Below are 21,803 nucleotides of genomic sequence, written 5' to 3' on the forward strand. Positions count from 1 at the left end.
TTTTAAATAACAGCTAAGCTCAGCAACAATTGGGAAAGAAAAAATATATATATATATTGGAAGTTCAGTAGGGGGTTTATGTTACACAAATTAGTAAGTAGATTTAAAAAAAAAAAAAAAGTTACTAAGTAGATAAATGGAAGAGGAGTTAAATAATATACAAACTTGGGAGAATTAGTTTCTGAAAGTGAATTCAAGATTTTATCAACTACATGCTAGTACTCTCTCAGCCTTTGACAAGATCACCAACCACAGCTTATCCTGCTAACTGTGCTGTCCTATTCCCTGTATTTTGTCCCAAGATGAAATAGTGCATATCACTATCCAAAGTTTCTGTGCACAGATAGCACCAGAATGATGCCAATATCTCTGACACAATACAAGAGAGATAAATTTGTTGATCTGGCAAACTCTTTCCTCCTTCATGTATCATCACCTTCAGCTTACAAAAGTTGGTGATGATCAATGCAGTTCTGCAGAGGTTCAGCAACGCTTAATGGATTTAACTGAAGGGCTTGGGGAAATGTCCACAATGCCTGAGGCTTAAGTCCTGACATAGAAATGCATACGCATACATATGCTTAATGCTTCACCACATCAAATACTATACAGGATATTTTCTCCTTCTAACAATGCCTCTAGCAAGGTTCAGCTCAAGAAACCCAGAACAGAATATGTAAAGATCCCTTACTCAGCCATCCTTGTCTATCAGCTGTTAAAAAATGCTTTTAGCTCTGATTATATTTCTCAACTCTTTGCTAGAACTACATTCATCCAACCAAGAAATAGAGTGCCTGTGCCACGTCCTCAAAGTAGCAAATCGCACAGAAGCCGAGTATTGAAAACACATCTGTAATCCTTCAGTAGACTGAAATATGTTTACATGAGAACCCGTTCAATAATTTTGAATAAAAAGCCTGTAATTGAGAATCAAGGACTGTTCACATGAGATTTCTCAACAGGAAGAAAGGACTGAATACTCAACCCAGCTCCAGTGCCATTTATAATGTAGTTTATGATTCATTATTTACATCAAATACTCACTAGAGAAAAAGGCTTGCATTCCAACTTCTTAACCTTTTAGGCATGTTTTCTTTCTTTGGAAGATTTATTTTAGCTTAATGGTTATGTGGGTAACACTACTTAAGCAAACGATTATCCAAAATTTGCAGCTTAGCACTGGAAACTCTTCAGATCATAGTTAATCATGGATTTCAAGCAAGGATGCAAATAGGGACCAGTGCGTATATCACGATTAATGTGATTGGAAAGAACACGATGTTCAGCAGAGGAGGCAGAGCCCCTCTGCTTCAGGTACACAGGCGCTGATTAGTTTCACATAACAGCAAGAAAATTCAGTGAGCTTAGATCTGTCAGAGCATTTGTATGAGGACTTCACCAAATGACGTACATCAGCACAAAGAGCTTACAGTCTAAATCAACTACAATGCAAGAAGAGATGAAAACCAAGAGGATGTGAGTGGCCATTTTTCTTGTTAGAGCTTTCCATGTGAAAAAAACAAGCAGAGATAGACATCACTACTTAAATAGCTACCTGAAAGCAGCCAGTCTGGAGGTATACCTGTTCTCATACACAGAACATAAATTAATTAGTTCCATGATCCTGTAAGACACCATAAATTTTCTTGAAGGATGAAAATGCTGGTCACTATCTCCTCTGAGACATTACACCTCCAGTATGATTACCTTCCTGAACACCTTCAGCAACTCTGCAGGGATCAATTGTTTTATAGGATAAATTCATTTATTTTATTTTATTTTGCTTTAAAATGTTTCTGACAGAAGAACTTTTTTTTTTTTTTTTTTTTTTTTTTTACAGTTTTTGAAAGTCCAGTAAAGTGAAATTATTGGAGAGGGATCAGTATAGTTAACAATTATTCTTTGTTTACAGCTCTCGACCTAATACAGTAGAATATATATTTCAGAATATATTTCTTCAGAAACCTTATTTCCATAGCCAGATTTCATGTCTTTAAAGCTCTCCTCTCCAATTCCACCACAAATCATGTAAGAATTTCTCTTTTCAAAACAAAGGTACGTACTCTAAACGGAAATCTAAAGGTCAGGCATTTACATTTTCACCTGTTAGCAACTTTTACAGGAAAAAAAAAGACCATCCTATGTGTCTATTCAGCACATTCCTCATTATTATAATACTTCAAACCCTTTAGAAAACAGAGGATGACATATCCTCTTTTAATGGGAATACTGGTAGAAAACAATAATTAAACAGCCTAATGTTGATTTGAATACTGAAACAAATTGCTTATAATTTTAAAATGACTGCCCTGTATAACAAGCAACGTAATGTTTCCTTCCTTGGAAACATACTAATGAGCTACTGTCTTCTCTGCATTAGAGGACTGCTCATACGGATCAAACACAAAGCCGAAATCACAGTATTAGCAGGCAAATAACAGCTAAATGAAGTGGGATTAGACAAGGATGATGGTTAAAAGAATCAGACGATTTGCACTTGTTCTGCTTGCACCTAGAGCAGTCCTAGCTCAGCTCCTCCAGGAAAGGCATTCAGAAGACACGATGCAGCTGCACCCAAACCCACACCAGCTGCTATCGGAGCAATGCCTGGAGACAGAGCAGACCTCAGCAGGACTCATGAACTTCAGCCCTTCTCAGACCCAAACCTTGCCTACATCAATGCAGGAGTCTGCCCAGCAAAAGGAGATGGGATTACACATACTTCAAACTGTCTTAAAAGATACTGCAATAGAACTACAACCACATTTCTCCTAGCAAAGATACATCCAACACCTGGGAGCTACTAACTCTACAAAGAAAGGCTTATTAAAAATCACAAAGACAGAATTAGGAGGAACAAGGCACCTGGCCTTCCCGAGGAAGTAGCAGATTCCCAGGAGGGTTCCCTTGACACCTGAGTACTTCACAGAGGGCGTGCTGGATTCCCAGTGCCTGGAAGGCCCCAGCACCACGCGGTGTGATGTGCCAGGAGACCCAATTAGCCTCACAAGGTCCACAGACACAGGCAGGAAGAAAAAAAGCCAAAGCACTTCACTTTTTTGGATGTAGCTCCAAAATTAACTTTAATCTTTGTCAATAAACCATCCTCTGGGGAAAGCGTTCCTAGAGTAGATTGTAAAACTCCAGGATTATTTTTTTTTCAGCTGCTAGATACCATCATAAACAGCTGCTCTCCATCACAGGACACTTCCTCCAGCCAGTTCATGCACGGAGAGCTGAAAATCCACTCTAAGGGGAGGATGGCATAGAGTAAAACCCCACAGGCTTCTAAGGCTGATTCGTGCTCTATACAGCAATAATTTAATTCCAGTTTTTACTCTTCAGTGTTTGATTTTGTGACAGACCTTTGTGCTCAAAGAGAAAGGTGGTGTTCTCCTGTTACCATGTTATTTTATATATGCAATGGGTAAAATAACACGGCAGCACGAAACCTATGGAGTTTTGCAAACAATGTGACTTTTCAGTTGAAATCTTCAAGTAGATTTACACCCCTGTGTACATTTAGGAAAGCGAGATGTATAATCTGATTAATTGCAAATGAGTGCATGTTGTTGAAATATGATCATACAATAGTTAGAAGCTTAAAAATTCCCAGTTTCTGCAGTTTCTCAAATCTTCCTAACTGGTCTTTAAAAAAGATTTCACTCTAGAGGAATGAAATTCTTCACTTCACTGAGTCTTTTTACTAATTTAAGCAGCAAAAGCAGCTCATTATACAAGGTAGATCACGCATATTTAAAAGCTTAATTCTCTAGATTATGACTCTTAACAGAGGATGTATAAAAGTTAAGCTAATTTATCCCTGCAAAAAGATGTTATACCTCAGAACACAAGGATGCCTTTTGCAGGCAAGGCAGCAGCCAAAGCCAGTATTTCCTAGACAAATGCACTGCATGGAGAGGCAGGGCGATCGGATTACCACAGGTCACATCTATACAATATATTTCTGGGGCTTTGTCGTGGTTTAACCCGACCGGCAGCTAAACACCACGCAGCCGTTCGCTCACCCTCCCCCTCCCTCTCTGGGACGGGGGAGAGAAATGGAAAGTGAAGCCCGTGAGTTGAGATAAAGACAGTTTAATAAGACAGGAAAAAAAAAATAACAAAAATAATAATAACAATAATAATAATGATGATACAATGGGGATAATACGAAAGTAATAATAGTATGTACAAACAAGTGATGCACAATGCAATTGCTCACCACCCGCTGACCGATGCCCAGCCTAACCCCGAGCAGTCCGGCCCCCCTCCCCCCGGCTAGCCACCCCTATATATTGTTTAGCATGACGTCAGATGGTATGGAATACCCCTTTGGCTAGTTTGGGTCACCTGTCCTGGGTCTGTCCCCTCCCAGCTCTTACTGCACCCCCCAGCCTGCCCGTTGGCAGGACAGAGCAAAGGCTGAGATGTCCTTGGCTTAGTATAAGCACTGCTCTGCAACAATTAAAGCATCGGGGTGTTATCAGCACTCTTCTCATTCTAAGCCAAAACACAGCATTCCACCAGCTACTAGGAAGAAAATTAATTCTGTGCTAACTGAAACCAGGACAGGCTTAAGACAACCAACTTTCACTGTTTATTACCAATTCTAAAATTATACCTCAGTAGGAAGTCCAGGTTCGTTTCAAGTCCACAAAGCTGAAGTCTGGATGCAAGATTGTTTTGAACTTTAATAAATCACAGCAAAGCTTCAACAGAAAATGAATTTATGCTACAGCTTGCAAGGATATCTTTGACCACTTCTGGATGACCCTGAACAGACACCATCCATCCATTATAGTCACTCTTTTTGTGAAAAAAGAAGTTCTAGGGGACTGGGTCCGGATGTGCCACTACTAGCTCTAGTTGCATGTGCCCTGTGAGACTGGCAAATGTCACAAGATGCTGTGCCTCTCTGGAGACCCCACAACACAGCTAGAAAAACGTAGGAAGTACTGCAAAAAGATAACACAAAGACTGGGAGTTAAAATATAAATTGCACCCCAAAAAATATAAATTGCACCAAATACGCCAATTATCTACCCACTTTAATAGAATTATTGTTTAAAAAATTATTACAAAACGAAACAGAACATACCAAGGAAGGAGAGGCAGTGATGCCAGCTACACATCTGATAGCTCCAAAGCAAGGCAGCTCTATTTCACCCATCCTCAAAATACAGGCATAGGACAAGCTGCAGGTCTGGGAAGGTACCATGAGAGCGACGTGCTGTGCTGATATTCACATATCACAACAGCTGTGAACAGCTCCAACTTGAGTGGAAGTTCTCCAAAATGCACAGATCTTAATCATTACACATAAATGCAAATAATGCTAAGAGTGCACTGCCATGATGAGTTACTTATTATGTAGATATAGTTCCCAAGCTCAACTTGCTGTACCTCCTGATTGCTTCCATATATTTTAAGCTGTCTGTGCCACAACTTCTGTGACAAACTCCTTGGAAAGATTATGCTGTCAAATACAAGGGACATAACTGATTTTTACCCCTCTGAGCTTTTAATCACAATCATCCTCTAAAAAAAAAATAATAAATAAATAAAATAAAATAAAATAAAATAAAGTAAAATAAAATAAAATAAAAATACAGCCATCAGCACTGTGTATATGTGTATATGTGCTGAGAAACTTTCCATGCCTAGTATACGCTTATAATCTCACTTCATCGTGTACAACACCTTTCCCCTCTTATAAACCCTTGCTTGAGCTCATCCTATGGCATACTTATGAGGGCTGGTGATCAGGTTCCTCCTTCTCTTCACTTCTGACATATTTCATTATCTGTGTTATCTTCTTCTGTCTGACCTCAGCAGTTTTCACTTCAACAGCTGTCTCCATTCTCCTGCAACCAGTATTTCTCTATAAAAATACTTAATCCCTGATGGTATTTGGAACAGCAAGATGCTGTGAAACTGAAAACAGGATTGTGACTTTCTTCAATAGCTATTAAAAATATATATAATCTGTGCACAGAATAACTGATATGGAACATTTACATTCTGGGATTCCTGCAGCTTGCCTATGGCTGTGCACGCTAACTGGAGCTAACTTCAGGCTCTTCCATTTTTAAACATGCTTCATGAATATAATTCCTTATCATTAATACAATATATTCACAAGCTTCATTTGCTGCTTGGAACTAAGCTTAGGCTAAGTTAGAAATTTCAAGTCAGACATGGTTTTGTACTGGCTGAGTTTTACAAATTGTATGCCAATTTTTAATGTTTATTTTCAACAGATTTGTAACACTCTCGATAATTCAGGAGTACAACTGAAGGAAGAGAAGGAGGACTTTGCTAAATGTAATTCCTGCTTACAGGATTTGCTGAGCACCCCTTATAGCCAGAGAAGGCAATGGGATTGCGAGCGTTTAGCATCTTACAGGGTCAGGCCATCACCACTGTCTCAATTCCACCAGGTTAATGCTCTGAGGGCACATAAATGCTAGCCAGGGCCATGTCCCTAACTACAAATAGAGCATTATATTTAGTATCTAGGTTTGTGAAATTCAGTCTTTATACATGTTAAAATAGTTTTACATTTTCAAGTGACTACTCCATTGCACAAGTGCTTCCTCACATCCATTCACCCAACAGGACCCCAGAAAAAACAAAACACACAAACCCCAGGAGTCACTCTGTTCTACTGGAGAGCTGACAGGAGCATCACAAGGGTTTCCTGTTGAGCACTAAGACTTGCCATAAAATTCAGATTCCTTAACATTCCTCTGTGATGTTTTTATTCCACTTGCTAACATCAGGTAGTTCTTCCAGAAATGAACAATCAGAAAAGGAGATAGGCTTTGAAACTTTTTTTCCTTTGGAATTAATCCTTCGAAATAGCAAGACCAACACAAACATGCACCAAAAATGGAGAAATCTCTGAAGTAGGATTAAAAACAAAACCAGACAAAACCACTTATGGTTGAATATATATAAATTGACTTTAAGTGTCCGCATTTCTTCTCACTGAAAAGGATTGACTGGTATGACTGAGTTGCATGCAATTTCTATAAACATTCTATGAACGTAGATTTTTGAGGAAACCTATAACAGATACAGACCAGCTGCTGACATCTGCAACATACATCAAATGAACATGCCTTAAAGGTACCAATATTCAATATGGTCAAGTCTCTGCTGCCATTTAGTTTTCATAGGCCACTATTTATTAATGCTATAAATTAAGATACATCTCAACACAGAATACAGTTTCATAATTTGCATCACTGAATCACAGGCTAGGACCTGGGGAATAATATAACATTTGCTTTCTGAATAAAAATATTCTCTCTCAAGGAGACTAATACTGTTTGGGACTTCTCTGTTCAAGTTTTATTAAAGGGACAAAGAGCATTAGAAAAGTCAACACTGCATCCAAGGCAAAGGTAATCTCTCAGGGTGCATTTACCTGCCCTGGTGAGCTTCACTGAGACACAGGTACAATAACCCCAGGACAGCTTTTAATTAGTTTGTAAAAAAAATAAATAAATAAAATTGTCACATATGTACCATGAAGCACACCTCCACATTTGTTTTTAACATCAAAACTGTGTCATGGAAACATTTTGAAAATGAATGAGGAAGAGAACCTTTCTATAGATTCCTAAATAGGAAGCCCGCTGGTTTTGCTACTTGCAAGTATCCTGCTGAGAGAACAAAAATGCAGGGCTGAAGTTGGGACAAAATTTCTTCGCTTTTATATCATTCACAGAAAAAAAGGAGAGAGGGGAAAAAAAAAAAAAAAAAAAAAAGAGATGGGAAAAAAAGAAAAAGCTGAGGCATGGTGTACTTAATAAGAAATAAAGAAGCCAATTAACTTGAGATTTTTTGATAATTTTTGATCATTTTGAAATAACATTGTTATTGCACTTAAGTTAAAAAATCAAGGAATATAGATTCACAGCTACCCATTTCCTTCTGACCTATCCAGCTGTCACCTCAGTAACTAAATAGAAGACTTGAACTTAACAAAACTTTACATTCTATTCAAAGTGAATTAGATTCACAATTTTTCATTATGCTGATAGTTACTTCAGCTGTGAGTCAAGCAACAAGACATTTTAAATTGTGATTTTTCCAATCAGACAATGAAACAGACAGCTGCACACACCAAAGGCAGATGCAACCCAGATATGAGCAGAGTATTTACAAGGGTATTCCCATAGCATACGTGGTGGTGCTAACTGAGCGCAGGTCCCAACAGTCCTGCTATGCTTGGCCATTGCTTTATTCCCAGGATCTTGTAAGGTTCTCAGTATCCAGGCCATTCATATATTTTCCTAAATGACAGTATTAAATCAATACATAAGTCAGGAGAAATGTCAACGTTGCACAATAGCTATGGCAATATAAGCTGTGTTCGTAAGAAGCCACAGCTGTGCTGTACTGGTCCACGGTGCCAGTCTAATTTGGCAATTTCATTAGAGAACATTCTGCATCCTGCTTTACAAACACCACCTATTGTTTCTAGGCATGATAACAAACAGAATAGGGGGCATCATATGTCAAGCCAAAGCTCCTGCAAGTCCAAAAGTGCAACAGAAATAATAACGTTAGTTCTGTACCAGTTTCTGACTCATTGAATACGCAGTTCTCAGAGGACAAATTTCAAAAATGTTGATATATTTACAGCACAGTAACAATAAGGGTCAAAACCCAACCTACATTGCTGTTTTACAGATTATTTATTAGGAGGGTTCACAGAATTCGCAACTAGAAAAAGATAGCAAGGGATTATCTGAAACTCAACCACTTACAAAATGGAACGCCATTGTGACAACAGGCTCACGGGTACATTTTGGGCCCTACTACAAAGAGAAAGAAAGCAGCAGGGGGGAAAAAAAAAAAAAAAAAAAAAAAAAAAAAAAAAAAAAAAAAAGACTGGCAGAGAACCCTAAGGCCAGTGATAGGAGATATAGAACAGAAATGAAAATTCATACAATAGTTGCCTATTGTTACCAGAATAAAACTTACTGCAAAATCTTGCAAAGAAAGTCCTTCTTTTCTTAGATCCCGCAGTATTTATAACAATTGAAAATCATCTATAATTTGCTGATCTGGTGATATCTGTAATACTTCTCATTAGACTAAAATAGCTGGCTTGAAATAGTCAAAGTCAGGCTAAAGAAGTCAGGCTTGGTAATAGGAATTCTAAATTAGGCAGCTACAAGACAATCACAAAAGCCTGCATTTGTCTCTCAATCTCTCTGGTGCACAGAAATCCAATTGTGCACATAGGCTTTGCTTTACAAATAAACAAGGAAACTTCTTGCTGACATTTGAAAATGCAGCACAAAAATACAAGCTCACTGCCTGGATTTCTGATCTACACTTACTCTCAGAAAGCCCACTTGTGCACACAAGTCAATGTCTCATGTCTATTAACAGCAGATTTCCAGCTATCTAGATGCAGGGAAACTAATATGCATAATTCTGCGTTTGCAACCAGATCTTGAATAGAGTTTTTAAAATCTCACTGCAGCTTAAAATCTCACTGCAGCTTAAAATCTCACTGCAGCAAATCACACAGATTTTAAAATCTCTCTTTGCCCTCTGTAAATCAGGGTGATTTACAGAGGGCAAAAATAAATCAAAAGCCCTTACTCAGAAATAAAACAGTTAATATTCTGTGGTTCTCACTCTTAAAGAGTAAAATTTAAACTATATTGTCATAGGCAATATAGAAATAAAAGGTCAGCATTTGACAGAAAAATGCCAACACAAAAGAAAACCCTTTGGAGAAGGGCAACAGCCTCAGCAGGCGCACAAGGAATTATTCCTCTACTTGTGAGAGCAAAGGGGCACGAAAGAAATAGAAGGGTTATTTTTCAACACTTTCAGGATAACACAGCAACATTTGAAAGGAGATGGTCTTTCATGTACTCGGAAATAAGAGCAAGTTCTCAGTCTACCTTAGCTGAACTGTCTTCAATCGCAGGCACTGTTACTGACCAAAGAAACTTATTCTATTAATGAAACAAGACAAAACGGGTGAAAATCTCTACTCTGGTTGATGAGAGGACAGTTCAATTCAGAAAGGGACATGTGAAAATAGCTCTAAGCTATCCTTTTCACTTCACTGATCATGAATCAGCCGCTTGAATTTTTTATTGGCTGCTAATGACACCAAAGGCACTTTCTGCTAAGGTGTGAACAGGAGGGGGAAAGGGAAAGTCCTGCCCATGCTGTGTACACTCAGCACAGCCTCCAGATCCAACAGCTTGGCAGGGTTTCAAACAAGGCAGCTCATGTGCGGGCAGGTATCACCAAATTGCAGGTAATGTGTCCTTCCTCCGACAAGGCAGCAGCTACATCATGTCGGTGCCACAGGCCATCGCACCCCTGGAAATCCTCCTTCCCTCCTCTCTGGCGCTGATCCCTTGGGACCCACACACACTTGTCAGTTTTCGGTTGCTGCTCATGAACATCTCTCCATGGGAAGGAGCAATTTGAATCACTCTCTTTACAAATATGCAAGTTTAGTCAGCTAATAAGTGTGTTAGAGCGTGTGATCTTGGCAGTTGTGGCGTGTTCTCCTACCTCCCCATCTGCACTGGAACAAACTTCGGGTTGAAGCACGTGTCAGGGGGCCTCTCGCTGCTATCACCATCTGTGACAGCTCCTTTTCTCCTCAATTCTGTTCATGCTATCTGAGCTGAAAAGAAATCTCCTAGTCCTTGCCAGTCTAAGCATATGCCTATGTATTTACTCAAGTAATTTTGCTGATCCAAGTTGACAATGCCATCTTTCACATCATTTCACTGGGGTTTCATTAACATGAAACGTCCAAAACTTAATGGCAGAGAGTCAAGTTTGGATCAAGACTTCCTTATTTACAAGGCTTTCAGAGTGAAACACAGCAGCCATGTGTTTCAGTGAACACAAAACTCCCAGTGCTGCCTGATAGACTGGTATTACGCCATTGGGGCATTATCAACAGAAAAGCTAAGGCTGCTCTACTTGCTACCCTAGCAAACAAGGAGACAATGCAGTGAGCTACTGCTGGACTAAATCAACAGCAAACTTGCTATTTCTTTTCCTCTGCTGGCTCAGTTGCTCTCTTCAGTGACAGCAAAGTCAAGGTACACAGAGACACCTATATTTGAAACGCCACAACCTCTCCTCCACACCTTTGCCTAACAAGCATCACCCCCATGCTGGAGCACTATACCCTCCTCCAATATACCCTCACTCCCTCCCTCGTGTTTGTCAGCTACACCCCGGGCTATTTCTCAGTACAAACAGCAAACACCAGCAAGCTGCTTTCCCTCAGATACCAGCTTGTTAATTCTCTGATAAGAAGCCCATTTATTGAGCCTGTCCGCGAGCACATCACAATGTTAACTCATCCCTGCTCTTCCACTTAATCAAGATTTATTTTGATGTTCAAGAACTGTCCATTCTAAATGAATGTGCTCTTGTGGAAGGGCACACAAGCAGCGCACAGCACTGGACTACAAGATTAATACCGATTATTTATTTATTTTACTTTTTTTTTTTTTTTTTTTTTTTAATTAAACCTCTGAGGAAAACTAACTCTGACAATAGCTGTCATGCTACTGTCAGGCAACTTAACCTTTGCAGCTTTAGGTTCCCATGCCACGACCTACAGGGAAGATTCCGTTTAGCTTTAACTACCTAGGACAGACTGGTGCTGGATTTGACATCGTAGCTGAAGAGGCAGAATCCACTAATTAGTGCTACAACTCATCCAAGGGATTGTCTGTGCCAGAAGCCAATTCTGAAATACAAGCAGTATCATTTCCATCCCAAGAAAGTAAGTGTTAAAGAAGCTTCACTTCAAACATAATCAATTATTTAACAATTTTTGCATATAAAAACCTAATTAAGAAGTTTTGACAATCTAGAACCTCTCCATAAAAGGTATTTACCATTACCAGCTCCTTTTTATTACCAGGTCACAGATGTCATGCTGTAGGTGCTCCAGGGGCTTTAATTAAACCAAGATATTCATTTACCAGCCAAACCTGGCTGGTTTAAACAGCTGCTATAAGAAGCGTGGACTCATCACCTTTTTAATTAAACTGCAGGCTTGTAAACATCCCCAAACTGATTGAAACTATAGAAAAAAAAATAATAAGATATCAGACCTTCTGTAATGAGGAACCCTACAACCTAAGCCCATAAGAACCGCAAAACACAGTGCACTTTATAAACATTATTAGGATGCAATGCCAAAGCATACATTTTAAAAACACATAAATTGAGTGATTAACTTTTTTTTTTTTTCCCAAGTAGATTCTTTTTACTGCATAGGTATGCAAAAATAAGGAGGTTAAACACAAATTTATAACAAATAGTGCTCTTGATTGCATTACATTAACTTGATATAGAAGGTGAGTGTCTGTTTATACAGAACACAAAGAGCATCTGATAATGAGCGATGTGCTGGCTGTAAGAAATATAGATATTGCTTTCGGGTCCTAGCAGCACAGCCCCAGTGCTAATTACTGTCATCGGTGTAAAATGAGCTTAAATCCACTACAGCCAAAAAAGTACACAAAATACTTGTATAAATATACAAAAGAGTACGTTTGTGCAAATGGAACTGACATGGCCCATTGTGCTAAAAACTTGTCTTCATCAGTAAGGAGAGAAGAATGAGTCTTTAGCTGTCCAGGACAGCTGAACTCGGATTAGATCTGGAACTAATTACCTACTCATGCCCCTATATTTTTTCATTTTTGTAATTTTGCAATTACAATTTTTTTTTCAGTATTTTAAAAGCTAGTTCTCCAAACTAATAGTACACATCAACAAATCAAGAATATCTTGTAAGAGTACATCCATAATACCTCAATTTTAAGAACTTGCTTCCCAAAGGTTTCCAGACTGTGATAAACGAAGAGCTAAATGAAGGGTTAGTAGCATAATCCTCTCTAAATGGTTTTATACGATGCTGTTAATACTGCTTTTGTGGCATTAACATACTTCAGATGAGATCATTCCAAAGCAGAAACTGTGCACAGAGGCCACCTCCAGGTCAGGGACACCAAGTTATTCTGCAGTCACACCATTATTCCACTGCCTCATCTACTACTGCCATTGTCTGATAAATGGCAACCTCCTATTTTTAGGAAATAAATGGGTAAACATATTCTACTACACCATGTTAGAAATAGAGTTTTACCTTGCAAGTAAGTACACTGAGACTCAGAAGCCTTTGTTACCAAGGGCACACAGCATAGGAGGCACAAAATCAAGAATTTTGGGTCAAGGCTACAGCATAAGGCCCCTTTATCACCAAAGTGCTGTAACAGCTCTACTTTAGTCTCCATTCATTGTAAAAAGTACTCAAATCTTTTAAGTTCTGGCAGAAAAATGACATCATAAATTCAAGGGTATCGAATGTTCGTATTATGGAGAGAATCAAATGTTTATATCACAGAAAGTGCTAAATCTGTCCTGGCGGCATTTAGAATGGTGGCTGGAGAGAACATAAATATTTCAGGAAAATAAGTCTTAAAATTATTTTTCAGTCATAAACTATACTGACCTGCTGGTTCAAACCTGCCATCTAGTAAGACATGTTCTTATTATTTAATACTTAGAGGACTAATCACAGGCCTGATGAAAAGTAACAGCAATATGTTCCAAAAGAAATCCAGATCATACCCCTCTGTTTATTTTAACAAGAGCCAAAGGAAAAAAAAAAAAGGAGAAAAAAAAAAAAAAAAGCTAAACAGAATTAAATCTTTTCCTGTATCATAGAAATCACTATAGAAGAGAGTTAAACTGAAGGCATGAATTTTGATCACATAATGTTTAATGCAGATTTATAGAACTCAAATCCTGAGATTTTCATCCTAATCTTCAGTAAGAGTTAATACCGAATGAGAATACATTACAAACTGTGTTCTGTGTCCAAGCTGTCCTCCTTTGTAAATAAATTCAGAACAATCAAAAAACAAACATTTTAGAAGTAACATGAGTTTAAAATAGCTGTGAAATTAGTCACGTAGCAAGAGACATCTAACAATTCATTTATTTGAATACATATCCTAATATTCAAAAACAGCACGCAGAATGTTATCTGACTCAAAGTAACAGGGCATCTGAAAAAGTTGCCCTTATTCAACATTAATTTTACCTTTCCTAAATAACACCACCTTCCTTCAGGGCTTTCAGAGGAAAGCCATCCCTACTGCAGCAATAACAGACTTTTTTCATCTGGTAACATAAAAGCCAGGGGAAACGAGAGACAGCCTCTACGTCCAGCAGTTTTGATTAAAATTTGTTATATTCTCGACAGGTTTGCCCATTCTTTTCTGTGCAGAAAATCACAGTTTGGGGATTTAAATGATCTTAAGACTCTCACAGAATTGTAACTGCAGAATATGATCAGATTAGTATGCATGCAGAGCCTTCTTATAACTCTATAAGAGACTTTTCTCTTTTAAATTACATTTGTTTCTTTGCCTCTCTTTTTCTCACTCCAAATGTCTGCTGAGTCGCTGCCCAAGCTAGAGAAACTATACACACAAAAAAGAAGAGTGGGCTAGTGGGGCCCAGTTCTTTTCTCAGTTATGCAGGTGTACAGCTGCGGAGTGAATGGATTTATAATGATACCCCATTGGAGCAAGAACAAAGTGCTTAAGCTTGCAAACACTGGAAAAATATACATTTCTGGGGTGTTCCAGGAAAGCTGAGCGCTCATTATACCATTTTAACATCAAAATGTGTATCACTCCACACACACACACACTTTTTTTTTTTTAAATAAAAACAACAAAAAAAGAACTTGTATCATATTTCACACAGTTATACTTCTAGTTATCAGCTACGCATATTGTCATGCACTTTTTAGAGTGTCACTGGTCCAAAGTGAAGACAGAAACAGACCACAAACTGACTTCTCCCCAGAGATAATCCGCTTCTTTCTCTGCAGAGGTTGGGGTCTGAGATTCAAGATGACAGCTACAGGAGAGAGATCCCATTCTATGTGAGGCCAACATAATCCTATGTTGCCTCTTCTAGGTGGCAACATTTATTTATTTATTTATTTATTATTGAGAACCATCAGTGGGATTAAGATATAACAATTAAGATATAATAGCTCCAGGTAGCAGTTGGCACTATCTTTTTTTTTTTTTTTTTTTTTTTCTCCCAATAATCAGCAGCAACTTTTAAACTATGCCTGCCATAACTCACTTGACACTTTGCTCTGGTCAGCACTGCTTTTGCTTTATTAATATTAATAATGCAAAGTTTTGCTTTTCAGGACACCATATGTGAGAGCACAGGAACCTTTCCCTAACAGCAACAGAGTTAAAAGCAGAGATACTGCAAAAGCAGATCCAAGCAAAATCTGCACATATCAAGATTCCCAACATCTATAAACATTTGCAGTAAGCAGGCACAAAATTAAATGTTTGTCTCAAGCTTTGTAGCTCCAGTTACCTTCTGACATTAAATAAGAACATTTATTAGTTTCATTGAGGGCTACCCTACCACCGCATCAAATTTCTTTTTTAACCTATGAAACTTTTTTACAAAACAGGCTCAGAATCTTGTCTTGTAAGTAACAGATACTTCAGAGCAATGTTCTACTTTCTGAATTTCCTACAAAGGATGACTATTTTTTATTCTTGGACTTTGATAAACCTCTGATTTTTCCACATTGAAAAATACCTGCTTGGTTTCTTTTTTTTTCCCTAAACAATTCTTTAACACAAAGCACAAGCTCTTTTGTTTAACTGTCATAGTTACTCAACTGTACCATCAATTCTGTGTTTAGTTGAGCTGCGGCATTACATCTTGAAGAGCATTAGCAGTAATACAAAAGTTCTACATCCCCACAGATTACCTCTTATAATCCAAATTGATTTCAGCTGTATTGAATAGATTACTCGTCATTCTGGATTAACATCCTCAGCATCAGGGGCAGGGTGTAAAAGAACTGAAATTATTTTGAGTTCTACCTACCCCCTAAAAAGAAAAATACTGATTTTTATAGGGGAAAATATGTAAAAACTTAAATAATTCTTAAATACATTTTTCAAATCAAATACTGAAGTCTTCACTGTCTGTTTTAAGGCAAAATTCAAAAAAAAAAAAAAAAAATCTTACTGATGATTGAACTTCTAGCCCTTTAGTTACTCAAAAAGAGACCTCACTTAAAAGAGGGAAAAATGGCTGAGGCCAGCTCTTCATGCCTCCACATATCTTCAACTTATAAGGCATATTAAGAACCACATGCAGAAGAGGGCATACTTCTGTATGCTGATAAGAATTCTTATAGATTTATCGATAAATTTTCCATTCAGTATTTATGGTCCAGTAACTTGCCTAGCAGCTGAAACATATCTTGGGTTGTGAGCCAGCAAAGGAAGATGAGGAAAGTTTGCTACAGCATGTTCCCAGCTCCTATCTGAAAATATTATTCAAAATTATCTCCTTTCCAGTTTTCCTGTGTGCTGAAATATTGCACATTATTAAATAGAAGATATGCATACCAAATGTTTAAAGACAGATTTCACTTTCTCACTTTTTTTTTTTGTTTGTTTTACAAACTATCAGTTTCAACACACACGCATATCTCAGATGGCATTTTTTATTAGGAATCAGAATTTAAATTATCATTTCAAAACAACGTGTGAAGTCTGAGGCCTACAGTTCACATATGTGAACAATGAATATATATTGTATATTAGTCACTAATCTGGTTATTTTGGAAGTGATCTGAGCACCTTGATTTTAATTTGAACTAGTACTAGAGGAATGCCTTATTCTAATTCAGCACATGCATAATGACAATAACAAACCAACTCTGTAATTACTATTTGTGTGCTGTGATTGAGACCCATGACACTGAAGTCAACATAGAGTGGATCCTAATTCAAAAAGACGAAATATTTCAGTATTTTCTCTGCTGAAGATGACCAAACAAATTAGAAGTTGCCAATTGATACACCCAGTGATTTAAAAAACGTTCCTTAACACAGACTAAGCAGAGACAAGAGAAATTTCCCAGCTATTCCCTTAAATTTTTGAAGTCAAATGCAATTGTGCAGTCAGAAGACTCACCCTTTTGATAATACAGTTCAAAATTATCAAGAAGTCAATCTAAGCACTGAAGAAAAATACTGCTACATATCCAAAATGGCTTTAATAAAAGATGACGCTTACATTGAAAGAAAGGATTGCAAAGCACCTTGCCCTAGCCTGCTATCACAAGCAACTACCTTATGTAACTCATTCACAAAAGGACCAGAACCTTAAACAACCTCACAGTTAACTCTGCTGCAGACCTCACTCTAAGTTACAGGCTGATTTTACTATTTACACCTGGACCAATGCTGTTGTTCAAAGGTTGGAAAGCATTATCTTACCCAATAGCTGTGTCCCCTGTGTATATTCTGAATAGAACATTTTAACTTGAGGGAAAAAAAAAAAAAAAAGTTTCATTGTGTCTTCATCCTCTTAGCCTGCAGTAATCAGACTAGTTGAAAGAAAATGAGTTAATTTGACACAATTGTTTATCAATTTTCAGTCATACTATCTTTTCAGATGCATTAAGGAAAATAACTTTAAGTTTTTTAGAGCAAAGTGGGTTTTGCAGAGCTTTCACTGGAGATGCTTTGGAAGCAGTACCACTTGGCTTTCAGAATGAATCTATAGGCATCAAAATGACAACTTCTAAAGGAAGCGCATGTAATGCAACAGCTACCGATGGACAAAGAAACAGAAAACCTAACAATGCCATTTCAATGCAAATGCTTTTCAAAGTGGAATGCAATTTAACCACGGTATTGACATTTAAATGGACACAGGGCACAATCCAATAAGGGTAAATGTGAATGTGGTGATTTCTTTTTATCAGGTATTATCTTTCTTTGCCAGTTTTCCTCCTATGCAGTTTTAAAAAAAAAAAGTCTCCCCATATTAATATTGGAATCTAAATTATTCCATCAAAATGGGAATGAAAGAAGAAAGGAATGAAAGATGAGCAGTACACTTAGAACTTAGCCAATATGGATTTAGCTGCTTTACTGTAAATTATTCATTGGGCAAGTCTTTCCATACCCGATTCCTTATCTGTAGCCAGCACTACCTGTGTTCTGTCAGAAGAATGAACAACTTGGTCAAAAGCGGTTAGACCACCATTAACAGAAAACTTTCTAAGAGGTTCCAAAGGATGTAAGTACAATATCGGAAATACTAGCTTGGGTCTTGAAAGCTGGTTTATCTTGACAATACTGCTTCCAGTTCAGAACATATAGCTTGGTTCAGATATCTCTGCACCACACTCAACAAAGTTTCCCTAAAAGAATTACATATCCCCCTTTATGGTCGATATCTACCTCACTTTGTTAAAAATTCACCAACAGCCTTGATGAAAAAATTTTCTGTTTAATAACCATCTTGTTGTGGGTCACAGAACTGCCTCACCATATGGCTTATTATTTTTAATGATGTATAAGATGCAATATATACCACTAAAAACAGTAGAAAAGCTTAGATGATGAAAAGAAAAACAGATGGAGAAAACATGAGCAGAAAAGCCTGAGAAAGAAAAAAAAAAATGCAGAATAACAAACAGATCCTAGGGGAAATCAAGAGCTCATGGTAGCCCTGTGGACACTAGAACTCTCACGGCACCACTGTCTAGCTGTGCATGCTCATTTTGAGCCATAAAAACGTTTGCACTGCATAATTTTAACGCCATGCATGTCCATTTTTATTTTTAAACTCTACAAAACACAAAGATTTGCAGTGCATAAATCCATTCTGAATATGTTGCTTAATTGGTACTGTAAGTCTAATATATCAGCTGCCTGGGGATCTGGACAGCAGCCAAGCATCCCAAGTTCAACATGCACAGTAGTTCTAGCTGCTCTCCCTCCTAACATAAAGGGCTAGTGCTGCTATAACTTAACGATACCATTAATGCACCTTCTGTAACATTTGCTTTATAAAACTTCTCCCCAACCTATTGATGCTGGTTCCCTTTTCAGCAAATAGTGTAATACTTAAAGAGCAGATCAGCACCTCAAGATGTTCTGGACTGAAAAGTAGAACATAGAATTGGGTTTACTGTCAACGCAAAGAGCATGATTAGCCCAATGGCTATCTAATACCTGTTTTAAGCCCCTGCATAAGTCTGACTGGATTTCTGATTGTTCATGGGAAGGATATTCCTGATCTTCCCTTTTTCCAGTCAACTGTGAGTACTCTGAAGTTGGATCTTTACTGTGGTCACCTCAATGTAAAGACCATCTGAGAGCACAGCGCAACCAAGATGACTTGAAAGAGCAGTTTATGTTCACCACCGTTACTGCAAGTTTAAGACATTTCTGGAAGACTAACTAGCCATTTCCTGCAAACACCATCTCTGAACTAAGACACATTTCAATTCAAAAACTTGATATGACAAGTACATTACAAATGCTCTTTTGGTTTTTTTTCATGGCTTTTACATTTATAAATATAAAAGTTATCAGTTTCTCCTCACCCAGAAAGGAGAGATACGACATGAAATCAGTAATGACATCCTATACGAATCATGCCTTACTGCATATTACTTTCTTCCTTCCAAATTTCTTTAGAAGGAAAGCAGTGTTAGAACTTCTGTTTTACAAAAGGAGAAATATGCCTACATTCTGATCATTTCCCATAGTTCAGTGAACAGCAATACACCATAGCAGTGCATCAAGTGAAGGCGCAGCAGCACGGTCAGTTCCTCAACAAGTAAATAGCATAGCACAGGCTTATGTAAAGGCAGAATTTCTTTCTCTGTCTATAGATACTTTAAAAAAAATAATCTGATCATGTAAACAATTTTTCTGTTCACTTTCCTCACAAGAGTAACTGGTAGAAATATTGCTGAAAGGTGAGACTCAAGTGCTTTAAATATTTGTCAAAAGACAGCTTCTAATTATGTTACAGATTTAGATAAACTACTTCTACTGCATAAAAGATGATATTTATATAATTACTTATAGTTTAAAAACTGATGTCAAAATATTATATATTTACAAGGCACTGGTCATTGACTTTTCATATACAATAATAAATTTACAAAAAAATGTAATGAAAAAATTACAGAATGATATTGCATTTCAAATAGTAATATTTCAAGTTATGCCCAGTTACTCATTCTAATTGATGTACCCATCATGACTTGAAGTTGATCTATTGGCCTCATACATTTAATTTCAAAACTCTACAATAAAGCTTTATAGTACATAGGTGTTGTTGCAGAGCTCAGTGCTTCACTGATTTAAAAAAAACACACACAACTGTATGTAGTCCTAAAGATTTACATTAATATGGCCTTGGAGTAACTTAATTAAAGACTCATTACATATTACAGTAAGACTCATTAAATATTACAGTATCACATAGCATGAGTTGTATTGAATTTAATTTGGAAATATTCAATAATACCAGCTGCAAAAAATAGAGCATTTCCTCACAAATTTCCTTACAAAATCTTGACAAACATACATAGTCCTTTGGAAATGTCTGTTACTATCCATTATTTGATCCCAAAGGATAAGCCTGCAGAAATTGTTATTATGTTTTCTACTAAATTCTATTATAAATATTTAGCATCATTAGAATAGTCTGAACTGTACTCCTTGTTTTGGTTTTGAGACATCGCCTAAGGGAACTGTTCTAAGTGTAACAAATAAAAAAGTACTGGTGCATTTCTTTCCTTCTTTTTTTTTTTTTTTTTTTTTTTTTTTGAGTAGTACATTCTATGCAAACAAATATTTTATTTCCTTTATCTTTTCACATTTTTCTTGATTTACACTTAGGTTATCATGCTTTATATCACAACTGTTCCCATCTACATTGCACACAAATAGGAAAGGAATGAGATTTGTTTACTATATCATTATGCTGTTGTTTAAATGAGAAAATAACTTAGCTTGCAATTCTGACTTATCAACAAACTGTTCATTCTAAACACCTGGCAAGTATAAAACTGGCTGTTACAGAATTACAGGGTTTGATCTGTAAGGTACAGTAACAGGTGAATACGTACAGCAAGCCAAAATACTAAGAAACAACACAATATTGAAGGAGGCCAAGTAAATAAGTAACTTCTTTTTTTATGTATTTAAAAAATACAAAATATTTTTTTTTAAATCCTTCAATAGTTGTTGCTAAAGTCTTAGGATAGTTTGAATACTGTGATAAATGTGCTAGAGATCATTTCACTTGCAGTTCTAAGCAGTAACAAGGTTGTCCTGGTCACAAACGAACTATTGCTTCATTCAATTCAGGTAAGGACTGGTTACAATAGTATTCAAATACAGCAACCCAAACCACCAAGCTTACACACCTTACAGCTAAACCCATTTTCAGTCACCAGAATAAACAATTGGATTTCCCAATGGATTGGTCACCTGTATCTCTCTCCATTAAAAATCTGGCATTTAAGCTGCCAATCAGGTATGCAGGAGATTGCCTACAAACTTCTAGTTTCAGAATGATTATTTTTTTCATATCAAAGGCTGAGTAGCCACACATAAATCAGCTTGACTTTGTCAGGTTGTAGTCTTTTGGGAAGGCTAAATGACCTAATAAAAGTAGTATCAAACCTCTTGCTTTGACTAGCGATTGTGCTATACCTGCACATTAAAAAGTAGCGCAAGCACTGCTATTCATCAGGTTACGGTTCTACATCGTGCTGTAGCCACTTTAAACTGATGAGATGTGTTGTGTATGGTATCAACCGTTCCCAGGGTTTTGCAGAGTTGTTTACTAAAGGTTAACAGCAGGCACTAATATGAGTATCATGACTC

At 37.3% G+C, this 21,803-nt stretch overlaps 1 protein-coding gene across 2 annotated transcripts in view; it reads left to right on the forward strand.

Annotated features, from left to right (window-relative positions):
• Nucleotides 1–21,803, forward strand: part of PEX5L (peroxisomal biogenesis factor 5 like) — a gene marked incomplete at both ends in the record, with an annotated part of 101,174 nt that overhangs the window by 40,447 nt on the left and 38,924 nt on the right. The gene's annotated exons all lie outside the window — the stretch shown is intronic.

The sequence above is a fragment of the Aythya marila genome, assembly GCF_965140915.1.
Source record: "Aythya marila genome assembly, chromosome: 9".
Taxonomy (NCBI): domain Eukaryota; kingdom Metazoa; phylum Chordata; class Aves; order Anseriformes; family Anatidae; genus Aythya; species Aythya marila.